Source organism: Cucurbita pepo, chromosome 6 (assembly GCF_057944985.1).
Source record: "Cucurbita pepo subsp. pepo isolate OVF chromosome 6, ASM5794498v1, whole genome shotgun sequence".
Classification (NCBI taxonomy): Eukaryota; Viridiplantae; Streptophyta; class Magnoliopsida; order Cucurbitales; family Cucurbitaceae; genus Cucurbita; species Cucurbita pepo.
This window is the reverse complement of record NC_141803.1, coordinates 6,199,236-6,217,656: the sequence shown is the minus strand read 5'-3', so window position 1 is coordinate 6,217,656 and position 18,421 is coordinate 6,199,236. Positions and strand designations below refer to the sequence as shown.

General features: G+C 42.5%; 1 long non-coding RNA gene and 1 pseudogene across 1 annotated transcript; both read left to right on the top strand.

Moving 5' to 3' along the window:
• The first annotated feature begins 611 nt into the window (after positions 1-611).
• Positions 612-9,384, top strand: LOC147792204 (uncharacterized; annotated as a pseudogene).
• A 2,036-nt stretch (positions 9,385-11,420) lies between these two features.
• LOC111796971 (uncharacterized) lies at positions 11,421-14,273 on the top strand. Its single transcript, XR_015421508.1, has 3 exons — positions 11,421-11,606; positions 11,689-11,796; positions 14,023-14,273. It is a non-coding gene; the product is annotated as an uncharacterized LOC111796971 (long non-coding RNA).
• Positions 14,274-18,421: the final 4,148 nt, after the last annotated feature.

The window sequence follows — 18,421 nt, the reverse complement described above, 5'->3', positions numbered from 1 at the left end:
AAAAAAAAAAAAACGGTCTCAACCACTCCTCTCCCTCAACCATATTGTCCTTTGGGGGCCTAGTGTCATAGTCATGCTTGTCCAAGGCATCGCCCATGGCCGCATGCCCATGACACGCCGAAACCTTTGCCTTTTACTACTTTATTGCTTTCTTTTACAGCTTTCATGTTGTATTATTTCTTTCTTATTTTCTTTAAGAGTATGGCGTTTCGGCGATGTCATGGCTACGTCTGGTAGACATGAAATGCCTCAAAATGTACTATAGGGGGATATGACTAGTTGTCAACTTCTCCCTACCTAATAAGTTATATACAGTAAGCCGTTGTTGTTGCCTTTTTGTTTACGTTCCCATATAACACCAATCTCTCTTTATCTTGCTTTCAAAACTCTTTTTCTAAAACCTCTCTCCCTCGCTTTCTAAAATCTTCTCTTGAAATCGGAACCTGAGGTTTATATTCACGTTGCCTGTCCGCAGACAACGTAATTCGAAGTAGGCTTAACCCACTCAATGCTGAGAGTGGGTGCCGCACAATTGCCAAATCCACTGCCTAGAAACTACGATTGTGACAATTGGTATGAGAACCTAGTTGGCTCCAAAGTGACCGGTAGACATGTCTTCGACTAAACAGTTGAACAAGTCCCATGTCGACAGATTAGTCGAAATAGAAGAACAGATGCAATACTTGTGGGAAGTCCCCGACAGTATTCGATTCCTAGATGAGCGAGTGAAAGAACTTGCTGACAAGACCCTCATCGTTGACGCAATAAAGGGTCGGCTGGAAGAGTTACCCATTCAAGAAATAATGTACCGAATGGAAAATCTAGAAATAAAAACCACAAAGAATGGTGGTTTTGAGCGAGGAGACAGCTCGACAGGCTCTACTGGCCTGATTGAGGAGCGAGTCGATGGACTAGACAGCTCCCAGAAAGCGATGTTTCAGATGGTCATTGAACTATCTGAAGATGTGAAAGCAGCCCTCGACGTAGTCAGGGTAGAAATGGCGGACATAAGCGCCAGAGTAAACGTTGCTGTAAGGACGGTGGAGAACTTCTCAGAGGACAACGTGAACCAACAAGGTCAAACTTCCCCAAGCCCTTCTCTAGGGCTCGGGACGCCAAGGCCTTAGAGAACTACATCTTCGACCTTGAGCAGTACTTTAAAGCGACTGACACTGAGACAAAGGAAGAAAAGATCACTGTGGCCACCATGCATCTTGCTGAGGATGCGAAACTTTGGTGGCGGTCAAAGTATGTGGACATCCAAGAGGGCCGATGCACAGTAGACACTTGGGAGAGACTAAAACAGGAGCTTCGGTCTCAATTCTTTCTAAGGAATGTGGAGATCATGGCCAGAAGGAAATTACGCGACCTTAAACATACGAGCAACATTCGAGAATATGTCAAACATTTCTCGTTACTCATGTTAGACATTCGACAGATGTCTGAGTTAGATAAGATCTTCTAGTTCACAGAAGGATTGAAGCCATGGCCAGAGTCTAAACTATATGAATATGACATAGAAGATCTCTCCACGGCCTATGCTATGGCCGAACGACTGTTCGACTTGAACAACGAACAGCCCCAAGAGACAAGGCGAAACCAAGCCTCCTCAAGCGAAGGTGATCGCAACTGTTGGATTTCGATAATCGGCCACGGAAATCCTTTCTTTTCGGTGAGAGGAAATTGTCTACAGGAGGTTGTTGGAAGAAAAATAAAATAAAATGAGTAAAATAACAGAGAGAAGGACGGAAAGTTTGACTGCACTTAAAATCAGGTTGTGAAATCTTCCTATTTAAATATAACCTATCCTAAAAATGGGTGGAGAGTGGCCAACTGAATCTGTGCCACTTCCTAGAAAATTGCCGTCTAAGAATTCGCTAATCCATTCGACGTGTTTGTCAAAATGGTCAAACGGAGAATTAATGTAAACGTGTGAATCTAAATAAGGAAAAACAAAGGTTTTATCTAACAATCTCCTCCTAAAACCTGTGTTATATCTACCTTATTTCGTTTCGAGCCCTATGGCTCGGTGTCCCTGGCGGCATGTCCTCCAGATTCCACGTCTTGTTCGGCCGCCTCTTCTTCGAGTTGGCGCGCCGCCAGTCCAGGTGGTTCACCTCTCCCTAATAGGTCTTCCATCTTCCGGTACCTGGCCGAGAAGTTGACTGGTTGCGCGGATCCTAAGTAGCGCGTTTGATGGAAATGTGGCAGCCGGCCTTATCGAGTTGACCCAGGCTCACAATATTAGCCTTGAGTCTCGGAATGAGTGTTATATCCCTTATTTCGTTTCGAGCCCTATGGCTCGGTGTCCCTGGCGGCATGTCCTCCAGATTCCAAGTTGGCGCGCCGCCAGTCCAGGTGGTTCACCTCTCCCTAATAGGTCTTCCATCTTCCGGTACCTGGCCGAGAAGTTGACTGGTTGCGCGGATCCTAAGTAGCGCGTTTGATGGAAATGTGGCAGCCGGCCTTATCGAGTTGACCCAGGCTCACAATATTAGCCTTGAGTCTCGGGATGAAGTAGACGTCGGTCAGCTTGTGATGATTGCCTCCCTTGCCGACGAATAGGATGGTGCCGTGCCCTTCGATCTCAACGACGGAGCCGTCGCCGAATTTCACCGATTTGAGCGAGCACTCGCTCCTCCTTCAATCGAATTGGCTCCCCAGCCGGTGTATTTGTTATGCACAGTTGGAGCTCTTCATCGGGTTCGACGCTCACCGGAGCAGTTATGCCGTCGCCGATTACCTCTGTGGATTAGGGAGCTCTTTCTCGGGTTCGACGTCAGGTAGGACTGATGCAATCACCATGAAAAGGGCCGGTTCATCCTCCTCGGAATGAGCCACATGGGCCTTTTCGGCCGTCTTCTTGTTCCTGAGCTTGCTCCAGCAATTCTTGCTCAGGTGACCTCTCTTCCCACCCGTCATCAGTCGACTCCTCCTTCTTTTGATCCGCCTCTTTCCCGTGCGCATGCGCCGACGAGATTTCCACGGCTTCTTACCGCAATTTGATGGAAATGTGGCAGCCGGCCTTATCGAGTTGACCCAGGCTCACAATATTAGCCTTGAGTCTCGGGATGAAGTAGACGTCGGTCAGCTTGTGATGATTGCCTCCCTTGCCGACGAATAGGATGGTGCCGTGCCCTTCGATCTCAACGACGGAGCCGTCGCCGAATTTCACCGATTTGAGCGAGCACTCGCTCCTCCTTCAATCGAATTGGCTCCCCAGCCGGTGTATTTGTTATGCACAGTTGGAGCTCTTCATCGGGTTCGACGCTCACCGGAGCAGTTATGCCGTCGCCGATTACCTCTGTGGATTAGGGAGCTCTTTCTCGGGTTCGACGTCAGGTAGGACTGATGCAATCACCATGAAAAGGGCCGGTTCATCCTCCTCGGAATGAGCCACATGGGCCTTTTCGGCCGTCTTCTTGTTCCTGAGCTTGCTCCAGCAATTCTTGCTCAGGTGACCTCTCTTCCCACCCGTCATCAGTCGACTCCTCCTTCTTTTGATCCGCCTCTTTCCCGTGCGCATGCGCCGACGAGATTTCCACGGCTTCTTACCGCAATTTGATGGAAATGTGGCAGCCGGCCTTATCGAGTTGACCCAGGCTCACAATATTAGCCTTGAGTCTCGGGATGAAGTAGACGTCGGTCAGCTTGTGATGATTGCCTCCCTTGCCGACGAATAGGATGGTGCCGTGCCCTTCGATCTCAACGACGGAGCCGTCGCTGAATTTCACCGATTTGAGCGAGCACTCGCTCCTCCTTCAGTCGAATTGGCTCCCCAGCCGGTGTATTTTGTTATGCACAGTTGAAGCTCTTCATCGGGTTCGACGTCAGGTAGGACTGATGCAATCGCCGATTACCTCTGTGGATTAGGGAGCTCTTTCTCGGGTTCGACGTCAGGTAGGACTCTGATGCAATCACCATGAAAAGGGCCGGCTCATCCTCCTCGGAATGAGCCACACATGGGCCTTTTCGGCCGTCTCCTTGTTCCTGAGCTTGCTCCAGCAATTCTTGCTCAGGTGATCTCTCTTCCCACAGAACGAGCACTGGATTGGCCGGTCATCAGTCGACTCCTCCTTCTTTTGATCCGCCTCTTTCCCGTGCGCATGCGCCGGAGAGATTTCCACGACTTCTTACCGCCTTTGCGGCTGGAGGGCCCAGACGACCCTTTTTGTCGAGAGCTGAAAGAGCTGAAATGGTATTTTTCTTGCCATTCCTCCTCAGTGAGGAGTAGACGACCCTCTCTTTGCCATTCCCGCACTCGCTGTACACCGACCCGACGAGATTTAATTCCTTCCCAGGCCAACCGATCCTCCCGATACTCAATCGTTTCTCTTCTTCTTTGTCGAGAGCTGAAAGAGCTGAAATGGTATTTTTCTTGCCATTCCGACCCTCTTTGCCATTCCCGCACTCGCTGTACACCGACCCGACGAGATTTAATTCCTTCCCAGGCCAACCGATCCTCCCGATACTCAATCGTTTCTCCTTCTTCTTTGTCGAGAGCTGAAAGAGCTGAAATGGTATTTTTCTTGCCATTCCTCCTCAGTGAGGAGTAGAGGACCCTCTTTGTCGAGAGCTGAAAGAGCTGCGTTACGCGTTACGCAGTCTTCCCGATCACCTCTTCCACCGTTAGGTCGTTCACGTCAAGCAATGTCTCGATTTCTGTCTCGCTGATGCTCAATGTTGGATACCCGCACTCGCTGTACACCGACCTGACGGGATTTAATTCCTTCCCAGGCCAACCGAGATCCTCCAGATACTCAATCGTTTCTCCTTAACGACGGCAGTCGTTGTCTCCCTGATCACTCGCTCAACGACACCTCGACGCCCGTTATCACGACGTCGGCCTCTTCGTGGTGGTGATGGAGATACCGGCACTTGGCGGCGGCGTGGAGGAGTGAGCGAGCCTACTCGGGATGGACCCCACGTTGTGCTTATTTTCACACTTTGCATTTTCATTTACTCGAAACTGAGACCTGTGTGTTGTTAGGTCGACTCTCTAACCACTTGAGCTATTCAACTTGATTGTTGATAGGATGGCTCCTCCGCAATGATATACACCGATGGCTTCAACTTGGCTCTGATACCACTTGTTGGATTTCGATAATCGGCCAGGGAAATCCTTTCTTTTCGGTGAGAGGAAATTGTCTACAGAGGTTGTTGGAAGAAAAATAAAATAAAATGAGTAAAATATCAGAGAGAAGGACTGAAAGTTTGACTGCGCTTAAAATCAGGTTGTGAAATCTTCCTATTTAAATATAACCTATCCTAAAAATGGGTGGAGAGTGGCCAACTGAATCTGTGCCACTTCCGAGAAAATTGCCGTCTAAGAATTTCCTAATCCATTCGACGTGTTTGTCAAAATGGTCAAACGGAGAATTAATGTAAACGTGTGAATCTAAATAAGGAAAAACAAAGGTTTTATCTAACAGCAACCACACCTCTAATCCCTCCAGAATGGGAGGAGGAGACAAATCGAAGATCGGAGGAGTTGAGACAAGACAACCCCAATGTGGGACTGGCGTCTTAGGCAGAGGGTCTCACAATCAGAACCACTTCAATCGACCACCTCTCTCTTCTATCCTATGTAAAGGGAACCATAGGGTGTATGAATGTCCAAAGAGGGCGCACAACAAGCGATTCAAGCCGCATTAGACGCGGACGCAGATGCAAAATTCGAGGGAGAAGAAATCGAGAAAGTGTTGAACATAGAAACACCCCGGATGGGAGCCCTGAAGTTCTTATCTGCACTTCAAAAGAAGACAAGGGAACAAAGGGAGCCAATCGAAAAAGGTCTCATGTATGTGGAAGCGTGGGTGAATCACAAGTTGGCCAGGAATACGATGGTCAATTCAGGAGCCACCCACAACTCCATGACCAAGACAGAAGCAAATCAGTTGAACATCAAATGACATTGAGACTCGGGGAAGATGAAGGCCATTAACTCTGTGGCCTTACCGATTCTCGGAATAGCGAGGAAGACGGCACTTAAGTTGGGAACATGGAGTAGCTTGGTGCACTTTGTAATCGTCAAAATGGACGACTTTGATGTGGTACTCGGGATGGAATTCCTTTTGGAACATAAGGTGATCCCCATACCCTTGGCCAATTGCCTAGTCATAACAGGGTCAACTCCAACTGTTGTTCAGACAAGTATCAAACAGTCCAACGGAATCAAGATGATTTCGGCGCTCCAACTTAAACGGGGTCTTGCACGTAATGAACCAACGTTCATGGCCATTCCAATGGTGGAAACCGAAAGAACGATTGATATTGTTCCCGTAGAAATACAGTGTGTACTAGACGAGTACTGAGAAGTAATGTTGGAGAGTCTACCAAAAACTTTACCACCTCGTCGAGGTATAGACCACAAGATTGAATTGATACCGAGGTCGAAACCCCCAACAAAGAACACTTATAGAATGGCTCCACCCGAGTTAGCGGAGCTACGAAAGCAGTTGGATGAACTACTTACTACTGGATTCATCAGACCTGCGAAAGCCCCCTACAAAGCCCCAGTATTCTTCAGAAGAAGAAGGATGGGAGTCTTTGCCTATGCATAGACTACCATGCCCTAAACAAGATCACTGTCAGGAATAAATACCCTCTACCCATCATTATCGACTTGTTCGATCGACTACATGGCGCAAAGTATTTCTCGAAACTCGACCTAAGGTTGGGATATTATTAAGTTAGGATTGCTGAGGGAAATGTGCCCAAAACGACTTGCTTCACTATATACGGGGCCTTTGAATTCCTAGTCATGCCTTTTGGGTTGACTAATGTCCCGACCACATTCTACGCCTTGATGAACCAAGTCTTCCACGAGTATCTCGATAAGTTCGTGGTAGTCTATTTGGACGACGTAGTGGTCTACAGCTCCACAATGAAAGAGCATGAACACCACCTGCGGTTAGTTTTCGAAAAGCTAAGAGAACACCAATTATATGTGAAGAGGGAAAAATGCACGTTTGCACAACAACGAATCAACTTCCTTGGACACGTAATAGAATCAGGCAAGGTAGGCATGGAAGAGGAGAAAGTCAAGGCCATAAAGGAGTGGAAGACCCCTCCTCAATGACAGAAGTGCACTCCTTTCTTGGGTTGGCAAATGACTATCGACGATTCGTTGAAGGATTCTCGAAGTGCGCAGAGCCCTTGACCCAACTACTAAAGAAGGGAAACAAGTGGAGTTGGACTTCACAGTGCCAAGAAGCCTTTGACAACCTTAAGAACGCCATGATGGAAGGGCCAGTTTTAGGGATTGCCGATGTGACGAAACCTTTCGAAGTTGAGACGGATGCCTCAGACTTTTCCCTAGGGGCGTTTTACTGCAGAAGGGACACTCCATTGTATACGAGAGTCAGAAGCTAAACGATGTAGAAAGAAGGTACGCAGCGTCCGAGAAAGAAATGCTGGCAGTGGTCCATTGTTTACGATCTTGGAGACAGTATCTCCTCGGAGCCAAGTTTGTAGTCAAGACAGACAACAGCTCCATATGTCACTTCTTTGATCAACCCAAGTTATCGTCGAAGCAAGCGCGTTGGCAGGAATGCGTGGCCGAATTTGACTTTCAGTTCGAACACAGGTCAGGTAAAGAGCGAACATGCGACCTGTGCATGTTGGCCCACCTACAAGAAATAAGTTGAGCGGAACGATATAGGAAAGTATCGAGGAACACCTAGCCAAAGACTCGGCTGCTCAGGCCATCATGCAGCTAGCTAGAGAGGGGAAGACGCTAGTTTTGGGTTGAAGACAATTTACTCTTCACCAAAGGAATCGTCTTTACGTCCCCCGTTCGGGAAACTTGAGGAGACTCCTACTAAAAGAATGCCACGACACACCATGGGCAGGCCACAACGGGTGGCAAATAACCTATGTCCTCCTAAAAAGGGGTACTATTGGCCGAACCTCCGCGACGATGCGATACAATTCACAAAGACCTGCCTTATCTGCCAACAAGACAAGGTTGTGTGAAACAAAATTGCGGGACTACTAGAACCTCTACCGGTCCCGTCTCGACCATGGGAAAGTGTTTCTCTAGATTTCATCACACACCTCCCCAAGGTAGGAGAAATGGAGTCGATCTCGGTCATCATTGACAGATTCTCTAAATATGCCACATTTATCCCAACTCGCAAGTCATGCTCGGCCGACGCGACCGCACAGTTATTTTTTCGACATGTCAAGTTGTGGGGCATTCCCACCAGCATTGTCAACGATCACGATCCGAGATTCACAGGAACCTTCTGGACTGAATTGTTCAAGCTATTGAGGTTGAGCCTAAACGTCTCTTCGAGTTACCACCCCGAAACTGATGGACAAACATAAAGGTTCAACAATATGCTTGAGGAGTTCTTACGTCATTTTATCAATGTGCGACAGAAGAATTGGGTTTAGATGCTCGATGTTGCTCAGTTTAGCTTCAATTGCCAACAAAGATCGTCGATAGGGAAAACCCCTTTTGAAATAGTATGCGGCAGACAACCACTCATGCCCCATGTCATTGACCACCCTTATGTCGGGAGAAGCCCTCAAGCGTACAACTTCACCAAAGAGTGGAAGCATACCTTTGAAATAGCATGAGCGTACTTAGAGAAAGCCTCCAGAAGAATGAAGAAGTGGGCAGACCGCAAACGAAAAGCATTAGAGTTCCAAGCTGATGACCAAGTAATATTCAAGCTGAGATCAGGACAATTTAGATTCCGGGGAATCAGGACCAGCGACTAGTGCGAAAATATGAGGGACCAACTGAGGTCATCGAGAAAGTCGAAAGGACTTCATACCGTCTCCAACTACCTACATGGATGAAAATTCACCCTATCATCCATGTAAGCAACCTCAAACCATACCATCTAGATGACGACGACTAGTAGCGCAACCAAGTGACACGACCATCAATAACGATGAAGGACTCGAGTAAGAAGGAAGTAGAAGAGATCTTGGCCGAGAGAACTCGTTGCATTGGCAAACCTAAGCGTAACTTACAGGAATTTGTAGTCAAGTGGAAAGAACTTCTAGAACAAGAAATCAATTGGGAACGTGCTGACGACCTGAAGACAGCCGCACCGTAGATTGCAGAATTCGAAGAGATGAGACGGTTGACTGGGACGTTAGCTAATTAAGTGGGGGAAAATGTCACGGTCATGCTTGTCCAAGGCATGTCGCCCATGGCTTCATGCCCGTGACATGCCGAAACCTTTGCCTTGTACTGCTTTATTGCTTTCTTTTACCGCTTTCATGTTGTATTATTTCTCTCTTATTTTCTTTAAGAGTATGACGTTTCGGCGATGTCATGGCTACGCCGGGTAGACATGAAATGCCTCAAAATGTACTATAGGGGGATACGACTAGTTGTCAACTTCTCCCTATGCGATAAGTTATATGCAGTAAGCCGTTGTTGTCTTTTTGTTTACATTCCCATAAAACACCGATCTCTCTCTCTCTCTCTCGCTTTCAAACTCTTTTTCTAAAATCTCTCTCCCTCCCTTTCTAAAATCTTCTCTTGGAATCGGGACCCAAGGTTTGTATTCACGTTGTCTGACCATAGGCAACGTAATTCGAAGTAGGCTTAACCCACTCAGTGCTGAGAGTGGGTGCCGCACAATCGCCAAATCCGCTGCCTAGAAACCGCGATTGTGACACCTAGCATACTCTCTGGCAAACCGCCTAGTGCCTGGCTTTGATACATAATTTGTAAAAACCAAAACCCAATAGCTAACCTTCAATAACATATTGTCCGCTAAGGAATGTTTAGATCTTACAATCCACCTCCTTGGCGGCCAGCGTACAATCCATCCCTCTTGGGGGCTAAGCGTCCTGGTTGGCACATCGCTCGGTGTCTAGCTTTGATACCATTTGTAATAGCCCAAACCCACCGCTAGGAGATATTGTCCGCTTTGACCCGTTATATATTGCAACAGCCTCACAATTTTAAAACGCATCTGTTAGGGAGAGGTCTTCACACTCTTCTAAGAAATGCTTTGTTCTCGTCTCCAATATATTTAGAATCTCACATAATTCAAAGTAGCTTGCAAGAAATAATTGAAATAATTGAAATCAGTCAATTTGAATATAGCTCAGCTAACTACAACTTATACTCTTGATGAAAATTTGTAACGTTTGAATCTCTCACCTCACATGTTTTACGGTGTATACATATATCACATTAATTAGGGAGGTAGACAAAGTCCACAATTAATAATTCTTTGGTATGAAGTAAAAGATAGTAAGGTAGATTACTCATTTCCAATTGTGGTAACTTAATCATCACAATTATACCAAACTTTTCAAAAAATGCCAAGTTCTTAATTAGCATAAAAATGTTCAAAATTCGGTCAAATTCCATATTCTTTTCTTTTTCCTTACCAAAACATCAATAAAACCAACAAACGATTCGAGACGGGATCGACCCCGCTTAAGGCGGCTCCATAGAAATCCATTGCTATTCCTTTACGACAAAGTCTTAGCAACCAGGTCCGTCCCATTCGAATTAATGCCATACATGAGATCTCAAAAATCAACCCAAACTGTTTCCGATACTAAAAAGATCTTTTTATTACGCAAAATTAAAGAAAACCCGATTTTTATAATAGTTTTACATTCTAACTTTTTTTATACCTCGAAATTGAAAGAGATTTGTTAGGATTGCAACGCACCCACCCATCGAGATGAACACAAAGAACAAGAGGAGAGAGAAAATGCAAGGAGGAACATTGGCTAAAATTTTTTATTGAACCCACGCTCATAGACACGAACACGGAGACCAGGAGAGAGAAAATTCAACGAGGAATATTGACTAAAGATTTTTTTCATAGACTTGAGTTATGTACAACAACCGAGAATACAAGGAACAGAAAAAAATAGATTTTGAAAGCACTACCTAATCCGGTATATATATGGTTTCCTTTTACTAATATTTAATCTACTCTGTCTATTGTACCAAATATATCTCTACCAAATCTTTAGGGAATATTTACCATATATATCTCTCTGTCAGATATTTACAAAATATCTACCATATATATTTCCTTTTACGAACAGACATTAGGCTCCACGTCCCAACAAGATTATTATCATGGAAGAAACCAGATATTTACGAAATATCTACCAGATCTTTTACTACATCAGGCTCCATATCCCAACGAGATTATCATCATCGAAGAAACCCGTGTGTTTACAAAATATCTACCATATATATTTCTACTGGATCTTTTACTACATCAGGGTCCATATTCCAACAAGATTATCATCATCGAACAAAACGACAAAGAGTGAAAACAGATTTGAATATCTTTAACAAGAAGAATGGATCCAAATTAAAGAGAACAAACTTTAACGTATACATTGTGAATATCATGATTACAAGTGTGTGAAGCTCCATTTTATATGCATTATTTACTTACTTTAAAATTTCAGTTTCAATTCCAATTTTTTTAGTGTGAAAAGAGATGAAGAAAGAACAGAAAAGTGGAGTTTTAGAGATGGAGAAGAGGATAAGGAAGAAGCTGAAGAACACCAATTTTATTCCATGGGAGGAGAAGAAAGAACTGATAGATAAAGAAGAAATTCAACTCCATAAAGACTTGGATCAACTTACAAATTGGGTATCATTTTTCATTCTCTTCTCTATTCCATTTGATTTTGATGTGTGTTTTTCATTGAATACAAAGCTTTGTGATTTTGAAGATAAAAATGGTGGATTCCATGAATGATGAGAAGCTCAAAGATTATCTTCAACATCGACCAAATGAATTCAAGATTCTCAAAATCCCGAGGTGTAACCCTAGGCGAAATGTAAGATTTTACTGTTCGTTTTTGTTTATGAAATTTTGATGGGTAAGTTTTCGATTTTATTGGAGAATTTATGTTTGTTTGTAACGATTTCTGCCTAAGATTTGGATTAGGTTTGAGAATTTGTATAGAACACTTGGTGTTTTCGAGATTTCGTTATATCTTGTGTGACCTAATATATCGTGTGATATGATGGATTGAGTTCTCTTGCATCTTTTATGTCACAATATGTCGTGTAATATCATGAGTTTGAGAATTCTGGTTGTGTGATCTTATGAGCTGAATTTCTCTGTATCTTTTGTGAGCTAATATGTCGTGGGATATCTTGATTCGAGTTTCTCTGTATCGTTTGTGACTTAATACGTTGTGGGATATCTTGATTCAAGTTTTTCTGTGTCTTTTGTGACCTAATATGTCGTGTGATATCATGAATCAAGTTTTTATGTATCTTTTGTGACCTATTATGTTGTGTGATATCATGATTCGAATTTCTCTGTTTCTTTTGTGACCTATGAGTTGAGTTTCAATATATCTTTTGTGAGCTAATATGTTGTTTGATATCATGATTCAAGTTTCTCTGTATCTTTATGACCTAATATACCGTGTGATATTATGATTTGAGTTTCTCTAGATCTTTTCTGACCTAATATGTCGTATGATATCATGATTTGAGTTTTTCTGTATCTTTTGCGACCTATGTTGTATGATATTATGATTCGAGTTTCTCTACATATTTTGTGACCTAATATGTCGTGTGATATCATGATTTGAGCTTCTATGTATCTTTTGTGACCTAATATCTCGTTTGATATCATGATTCGAGTTTCTCTATATCTTTTATGACCTAATATGTTGTGTGTATCATGATTCGAGTTTCTCTGTATCTTTTGTGACCTATGTTGTGTAATACCATGATTCAAGTTTCTCTAGATCTTTTGTGACCTAATATATCTTGTGATATCATGATTCAAGTTTCTCTGTATCTTTTGTGACCTAATATCTCGTGTGATATCATGATTCGAGTTTCTTTGTATCATTTGTGACCTAATATCTTGTGTGGTATCATGATTCGAGTTTCTCTAGATCTTTTGTGACCTAATATGTTGTGTGTATCATGATTCGAGTTTCTTTGTATCTTTTGTGACCTATGTTGTGTAATACCATGATTTTGTGACCTAATATGTCGTGTAATATCATGATTTGAGTTTCTCTGTATCTTTTGTGACTTAATATCTTGTGCGGTATCATGATTCGAGTTTCTCTATATCTTTTGTGACCTAATATGTCATGTGATATATTGATTCAAGTTTCTCTAGATCTTTTTTACATAATATGTCGTGTGATATCATGATTTGAGTTTCTCTGTATCTTTTGTGACCTATGCTGTGTGATATCATGATTCGAGTTTCTCTACATCTTTTGTGACCTAATATGTCGTGTTATATCATGATTCGAGCTTCTATGTATCTTTTGTGACCTAATATCTCGTTTGATATCTTGATTCGAGTTTCTCTATATCTTTTGTGACATAATATGTTGTGTGATATCATGATTCGAGTTTCTCTAGATCTTTTGTGACCTAATATGACGTGTGATATTATGATTCGAGTTTCTTTGTATCTTTTATGACCTAATATGTCGTGTGATATCCTAATTCGAGTTTCTCTGTATCTTTTACGACCTAATATGTCATGTGACATCCTAATTCAAGTTTCTCTGTATCTTTTGTGACCTAATATGTCGTATGATACCATGAGTTCTCTCTCTTTTTTTCTTTTATATGGAAGATTATTCCTATAAATCAGTTAGTCCTTTCAACATAAACTGTCCTTAGTCGTACGTTCTTCACCAATGATAAGACTTCCATAGGTCATTAGAATAGAATGGGGGTGTATTGAAAAGACTTCAACCAAGAATGCTTAAAGAACTTTGTATTGGTTCTCAAGAACAATCTCCAATCTATTGCTAAACTTTTATTTCCAGGTTCAGTATAACTTATGGAGTGATTTGAACGGAAAATCTTTCAAATATATGATCCATTTATAATTCATGGAATCGGTTTTGAATATAGTACCACCCAAATAATTTATCATCGAAGCGATATTCCAAAAAGACTTTAGATCTAAACGTAGGATAGAGATGAAAAAGAATGGCTTGTTGTGTTCATTTTCATCGGGTTTTGTTTACGCTTGTCGAAGAATTAAAATTTTAGGGTTTGTTTGATGGCAGGAACAAAGAAGTGAGGATCCTAAGTATTGGACTTCATATGGGATAATGGCTTCAGTTTGGAAGTTCCACAAGCAAGACAATGAGCAGCACCAACTTTCTTAGTTGCCTTAAATTTTGTTCAAAGTCAATGTAAAATGTTATGCAAATTCCAAATATCATAAAATAAGGTACTTTATTTACTTCCAAAGTTACTAAAAATGTGGTTTGTTTTGAAGAAATTAATGAAATAAGTTGTAATTTATGAGCTCTAACATTTGTTCCATATGGAATGTGAGAAATTTATACCCCTTGACGTGTAAGATTCATTCTATGACCGAAATTAAATATGTAACGGTCTAAGCCCACTGTTATCGGTCTATCTCTAACAGATATTGTGAGATCCTACGTCGAACTTACCTCAAGGTTTTTAAAATGTGTCTGCTAGGGAGAGGTTTTCACTGCTATCAGCCCACCGCTAGCAGATATTGTGAGATCCCACATCGGGCTTACCTCAAGGTTTTTAAAATGTGTTTGCTAGGGAGAGGTTTCCACTACTATCAGCCCACCGCTAGAGATATTGTGAGATCCCACATCGGGCTTACCTCAAAGTTTTTAAAATGCGTCTGCTAGGGAGAGGTTTCCACTGCTATCAGCCCACCGCTAGCAGATATTGTGAGATCCCACATCGGGCTTACCTCAAGGTTTTTAAAATGTGTTTGCTAGGGAAAGGTTTCTACTGCTATCAGCCCACCGCTAGCAGATATTGTGAGATCCCACATCGAGCTTACCTCAAAGTTTTTAAAATGCATCTACTAGGGAGAGGTTTCCACTGCTATTAGTCCACCGCTAGCAAATATTGTGAGATCCCACATCGGGCTTACCTCAAAGTTTTTAAAACGCGTTTGCTAGGGAGAGGTTTCCACTACTATCAACCCACTGCTAGTAGATATTGTGAGATCCCACATCGGGCTTACCTCAAGGTTTTTAAAACGCGTCTGCTAGGGAGAGGTTTCCACTGCTATTAGCCCACCGCTAGCAGATATTGTGAAATCCCACATCGGGCTTACCTCAAGGTTTTTAAAACGCGTTTGCTAGGAAGAGATTTCCACTACTATCAGCCCACCGCTAGTAGATATTTTGAGATCCCACATTGGGCTTACCTCTTGAGATCCCACATTGGGCTTACCTCAAGGTTCTTAAAACGCATTTGCTAGGGAGAGGTTTCCACTGCTAGCAGATATTGTGAGATCCCACATCGGGCTTACCTCAAGGTTTTTAAAACGCATCTGCTAGGGAGAGGTTTCCACACTCTTATAAAGGGTGTTTCGTTCTCCACCTCAACCGATGTGGGATCTCACAGTCGGTGCCCCTTCAGGGCCGAGCGTCCTCGCTGGCACACCGCCTCGTGTCTACCCCCTTCAAGGAACAACCTCCTCGCTAGCACACCACCTCGTGTTTACCCCCTTCGGGGAACAACCTCCTCGCTAGCACATCGCCCGGTATCTGGCTCTATTACCATTTGTAACGGCCCAGACCCACCGCTAGCAGATATTGTCCTCTTTGAACCTTTCCTTTCAGATTTACCCTCAAGGTTTTTAAAACGCGTCCATTAGGGAGAGATTTTCACACTCTTATAAAGGGTGTTTCGTTCTCCTCTCCAACTACTGTGGAATCTCACAAGATAATCCATTTTTAAGTTCAAAGTTTTAAAATTTTATTGAGATCCTGATGATGTTGTAAAAGGGAAAAATGTTTAAAAAGTCCCCGTAACTCAAAAAAAAAAAAAAAAATATATATATATATATATATATATAGGAAAGAAAACCGTAAAAAATTGGAAAAAGTGGTCAAAATCAATAATAAAGTATTCTGGTGATTTATGCCTACCTTCCTAATTAGAATCATGAAAGTGGTCCAATCAGAGGGTTCATGAAAAAAAAAAAAAAAAAACTCGGGTTTTAAAAGAGCGGGAGAAAAAAAATGTAACCATTGGACTTGCTTCGATCGGGTTGCGAGGAGACATTTTTCAGCCAAACTTCCATCAAGAAAGTTACTCAGAAGATTGAGGACATTCAATCTCGATATTTGGATCGTCTAAATCGGTCAAGAAACAAGAATGATCGAGAGGTAAGAGTTTCGAGTTTTTAGTTTCTGTTTTCTCTAAGATTCAAGAGATTTTCCCATAATCATGTTCTGAAAGAGTTTTGAGCATTTTCATGAATAGGTGTCTAATCGAATTGGAATAGAAAGTTGAGTTTCAACCATTCTCGAGAATTTTAGATGTGCATATTTCTATCCATAGTTAACGAAATGGAATGAAATTAATTTGGTAGGAAAGGTAGATTAAAAATCTACAACTTTGATGAACGAATCAAGTTGATTAAGTTACTTAGAAAAATATACTTAAAAAAACTGAAGGAAACTCGAATTGGTAGGTACAAGGTAGAGGACGACGTGCGTTGGGTAATGATTGGGCCACGTGTCAAGCAAAGGGTGGAGTTGCACGACTGACCGATAGGAGAATATGAGTAGCAAAGCTAGAAGGGCTATGCATTCGACGCCTAGCGGAGACAGTTGTTGCCATGCATCTAATTAGAGTATTCGACCTATTTCTACTGATTCGGACAGTGATCTACGATTGCCCGAGTACGCCACGTGTCGTAATGACAAAATTCAAAGAGATCCTTATGCCCATTAGAAATCAAACCTGAGATGTAGGAGTTGAACGTGCAAATCGCTGATTGCCACGTGTCAAGCCGAGGATGTTGTATCCTCTCGTAGGTGTGTGCCTTACTCGTGCATGAGAGAATCTCCAACCGCGCATGAGTCCCTTTATTTGTCTAGTTTGATCTCAATTTATCAATTTTTCTTTCTTAGTTTCTATGTTGTCCTTATTATGACTTGAATTAGAACGTACTAAAGAAATTTCATAAATTTTGAAGCTCGTAACACGTAGAAAAGCTGGTTCGAGAAGGCACACGTCCATGTAAACAACGATTCAAAACTTCCTCAAGTTATACTTCTAAGGATCGCTAGGACGTACTAGCATGCGAACATATCTTGCCTTAGGTGGTTAAAATTTGTATGATTCGGATTCTAAAGGGACAATTCCGATGAGAATGTTATGTATGTTATGGACAATTACCGAAATTTTCATACGATAAGAATTTAAGTTGCGTGCCTATTTTAATGTTTTCCGCTATGTTAGAAAAAAGGATGAGATGTTGTGATCTGTGCTCCGGGTGATGATGCAAGTTATCTCCCTATTGAGTTTGCATGAATAAACTAAGTTAAGATAACACACTAAAGCTAGGGAGGTTTTCACGTTAACCTAGATCAGCATATTTCTAGTAGACGGTAATCAAAGGACCTGAGTGTACCCAGAGATAGGATTAGCCTCAAGGAGCTAACCCCGAGCATTAAACATGAGATGAAGACTAAACCGCCTAGATGCCCTTAAGAATCTAGTAAACCTCCACGACATCTTTGAATGATTAAGAAAGCTTGACAAGCTTAATAGCAATGCATATGGTATCATTAGAACCCTGAAGCCACTTGAATTACTATTTAGTAGGGTTGAGTCAAGGTTGAGGTCGCAATTCTATAAACCCGTCTTAAAGAGGGACTTGGGACTACACGAATAGTTAGCTTGAGACGAGGACTTCTATTGAGTGTAGAAGAGGGTCAAGCCAGAGGTTGCAATTCCAAGAATAGGTCTTGGAAAAGACTTGAGATTACACGGGCAGATGAGTTATGGTGATTGCTTCTATTGAGTGTTGGAACGGGACAGAGGGCTGAGGCCACAATTCCATAAATCGATCCCGAGAAGGGACTTAAGACTAATTAAGTTGGCTGATGATGAGTACCGCTAGTGAGTGGAAAAAGTTTGGACCTTCTAAATAGGGTCATATCGTTGTAAGTACGTCTTGAGAATGGGAATAAAATCATCCGGCTAGACCTAGTAGTTGACCAGCATACGAGAGTTGCTCCCCAGATTCAAAGTCTGTATGTCTTGTAGAAGAGTTGGCAGCTAACCTTCCATAGATGATATTCCAACCATCTAAATGTATTATCCTAACATATTTGACGAGGTAGCACCTCAACTCAGGATACCGATCATTCACTGTTGAGGCTACGTAAATGTATTAGGCATGAGAACATGAAGTTTGTTCACTCTGATCTACGGCGCTAGAACCCGGTGAATAGTTTCAGACCTTGATAAAGTCAACAGGTAAAAGAATTGCTCGAAACTTTGAGACCTTCCTGGAAGCTCAGATAGTTGGAGATAAGGACGCGATGAGAGTTCACAAATAGGTTGTTTATTGAGTATTTTTGTACTCAACTTCTTTTTTTCAAGCGTTTGCAGGCTACCAGTCGATGCGGTAGAGTGTTCGAGAGCTGTGTGGCCACATAAGGAGTC